This window comes from Cajanus cajan, chromosome 11, assembly GCF_000230855.2.
Source record: "Cajanus cajan strain Asha chromosome 11, NIPB_CcT2T_4, whole genome shotgun sequence".
NCBI lineage: Eukaryota > Viridiplantae > Streptophyta > Magnoliopsida > Fabales > Fabaceae > Cajanus > Cajanus cajan.
The window spans coordinates 19553410-19557331 of record NC_138527.1 but is presented as its reverse complement, the minus strand read 5'-3'; positions in this window follow the sequence as shown (position 1 = coordinate 19557331).

Here is a 3922-nt window from a genome sequence, read left to right as displayed (position 1 = left end):
ATATTCAGTATGCTTTCTAGATCTCTTTACATCACTTGTTCCTTCATGAGTGACTTGCAAAGTATCCCACATTTCTTTAGCAGATTTGCATTGAGAAATTCTAAAAATTCATCAATAGACAATGCAGATGTAATCATGTTCTTTGCTCTATAGTCATCTTGGGCTCTTTTTCTCTCATCATCACTCCACTCACTCTAATGTTTTTCTCTCTCCCCATCATCATCTTTGGTCATAGGGATATAGGGTCCATTTTCAATTGCATCCCACATAGCAATGTCAATTGCTTCAATGAAAATTCTCATCCTAATTTTCCAGTAGACATAGTTTTCACCATTGAAAATAGGAGGTCTATGAATAGACACACCCTCACCATAAGTAAGGTTACTATTGGCCATTTTTGAAATCTTGAATAACACTCAAGAACCTTGCTCTAGATACCAATTGTTAGAAAAGAATGGCTCAATCCAAGATGGGGGGGGGGTGAATTGGATTCTATGACACTTTAAAAATTTTCAGAGTTCTTAGGATCTTTATTTCAATTCAAACTTTTCTAATATGAATTTCCAAAGAAGTTCCTTAAAGACTTGTTAATGAAGAATGAATCCTATATGCTTTCTTGATTAATCTTTAATAAGATTCAAAGTTAAGAGCAATCAATATGCAATACTTTGATTCAGTTTAAAACAATGTTGTGCATAGAAATATGTTAATCAAGAATACTCAAAGTAAAGGATAAGGGTAAGAGAAGATTGCACAAGTCTTTTATCTTGGTTCAGTCACTCCACATGTGACCTATATCCAGTCCTCAATCATAACCTGATCAAGATTTGTTCCACTATCTTAATGAAGAAGTTTTACAAGCATACTACACATGCATACACTCTTACATTCAAGATAATCACTTTCTTGACCTCAAGAAAGCACCCCTTGTAGAAACCCACTACAAGAATTTCTTACCACTTGAGAAACCTACTCAAGATTTACAATTATTCACAAAGAATTAAAGGAACGAATTCACCTGGAATTCAGAAGAAAATCTTAATCTTTCTCTTTTCAAGAATGTGATGATGATGATGATCCTTTCTCAAAACATTTCAAAAAAAAGTTTTACTTCTTGGTTTCACAAAGAAAACACTCCAAGAAGGTCACAAAGACTTCACAATCACGTTTTTCTCTTTGTTATTCTCTGTTCTATCTTGTTCTGAAGTTTAAAAATGTAAGAACTATTTATAACATTTTCAGAACCAGATAATCGATTATTTTAAAGGATAGTCGATTATTTTTTTCTTCATGATTTTTGGAAATCAACCAAGAACAGATTAATCGATTATTTTGCAGGATAATCGATTATTCTAGAGAGTGATTCCTGGGATAATCGATTATTTCACAAATAATCAATTATTGCAGTAAGGCATCCTTTTTACCTGGTGCTAGAATAATTGATTATATTTAATGATAATCGATTATTTTGAGTCAGTTTTCAAAAACTTTGTTTTATGTCTCAAAATAACTTCTCAAGTTTCTAACTCATCATCATACTCACTCTTAATCAGATTAGATAAAGATTAACCCATGCACAAAGCACACACATGAAAAATAAGCTCAACAAACAATACAATTTATGAGCTACTCTTATTACACAACATAACAACCATATTTTCCTCTTGACTTTGTTTTTGACTTGTTAATGTCCTTGGTCAATCTTGATTCTCAGAACCAACACTTTGTTATCATCAAAACCTTCATTCTCCAGATGTGAGTTGATTCACCACTATGAATCTCAACAATATGATCTAACCTACGGATTGGGTGTCTATATTTTATTGTTGTATTATTGATGGCCCTACAATTAGTGCACATCCTCCATTTTCCATCTTTCTTGGGCACCAAGAGAACGGGGACGACACAAGGGCTAAGGCTCTTTTGAACCCAACCCTTCTTCAACAAGTCATCAACTTGAGATTCTATCTCTTTGATTTCTTGAGGGTTAGTCCTATAGACGGGCCTATTAGGAAGACTATCACTCGGTATGGGGTCTATTTAATGTTCTATTCCTCTCAAAGGTGGAAGCCGACTTGGAACTTCTTGAGGAAATAAATCATCAAATACCTTTAAAATTTTTTGAACCTCATGAGGTAGAAACTCAAGTTCATGGCTAGTGGCAGCTAGTGTCTCTTTGAAGTAGAGAAGGTATAAAGGTTGCTCACACAAAATAGTTTTCTTGATATCATTCTTAAGTGACAAATGAATTTTGTGCACAACTTCCTTAGAAGGGACACTAGCCTCTAAACTTGATACCTTCTCCTCCCTTTCTTCATTCAAGGGAATGTTTTTCTTTTGTTTTTGTTTTTGTCCTTTTTTTGTTTTATCTTTTTATTCTCTCTTGGCTTTCATTTTTATTTAGTAAGTATCTTCATCAAGGCTACTATAGTGATTTTGGCCCCTTAAAATCATGGTTTTCTTAGTGGGGCATTGTGAAGCAATGTGCCTGATTGAAGCCGTATCCAGTCAAATAAAACAATTAAATGCAGTACTAGGAAGTAGTCCTAGGTCGTCTCCAAAGGACCATATTTTTTCTGTCAAAGGTTCACACACACACGAAGTGGGGGGGTTTCGTTCAAATTTATCAGTTTATAACACAATAAAACGCAGGTAGCATAGCAAATGAAAAATAGATTGGCTCCCTGTTCAAATTACAACTCTCTTATCCCTGGTTCTCAAAAGATTTCTCAGTTCATAACTTATTCCTTGTTCCATCCAAGTTAACCAACTAAGCGAAGATTAACTCAAGATTTCCCTACATGAATTAAGCAAATGTATACAACATTAAACCTCCCCACAAGATTAAGCAACCTGCGAGCAACCTGATTCATTAAGCATGAACAGGTGTTGAAAATGGTTCAATGAAGAAGAAGAAAGCAGAACAATACGAATAAAACCTCAAATAAAGATTACAATCTGCTCAAGGAGCCAACCCCCAAGGGTTTTAGCTTTCCATTCAACAAAAATGCAACAAAGAAGGAGAAGAAAATGAGACTAACAATTTGTATTCATTCAACAAAAAACTCAGTTTCAAAATACAACCAGCAAAACAAAACGTGACTGGAGAGCAAAAACGTGAAAAATAGAGATACCAGAACAGAGAGCCAAAAAATGTAAAAACAAAGGGAAGGAAGAATTGTCCAAAACGTGGTCACATCAGATTGTTAATGTTAGTGGCTGCCAAGTCAGCCCCAACCTAGACTCTTATGACCTAAAATGAAATTAGGCCCTCTCTGGATGTGTCTGGCCAGAAAATGAATAATACAAGGTTAACAAAAATGCAAGCATGTTGTTGATGTGGCGCTGACGTGGCAGTTTAGTGTTGACATGTTGCTGACGTGTCACTTTATCTCTTGAAGTCCAAAATTAATATCCAAGCCCAAAAATGCTCCACAATTAACCTGAAAATAATTGATAAACAAAAATTAGACCAAGTGAATCAAAATTAATTAAAATTCGAATTACTAGCCCAATGAAGCCCAAACCGTAAAACTGTACAATTAATAAGCGATTAACCCTAAATCAACAATTAAAATAAGTACAGAAAGATAAATAAATAGGGGAAAATAATGACTTATCAGTGCCCACGATCAAGACACTTGAAACACTTGATGTCACTTGTTTTAGTGTCTTTGGAAGATGCCTTAAGAGAAAGTCTTTCTTTTTCTTTTTCTTTGTCTTTTACATTAGGAAAAGGTTTGGAAGAGGGGCCCTCCTTCTTAAAATTATTGGAATAAGAGAGAGTGGAGTCTTTTCTAAAAGATTTTCTCTTAAGTTGATGTTCCACTCTAGAACAAAGTTGAACAAGCTCATTCAAATCTCTATATGGTAAGAGTTCAACTTTGTCTCTTATTTCAAGGTTAAGACCACTTTGAAACCT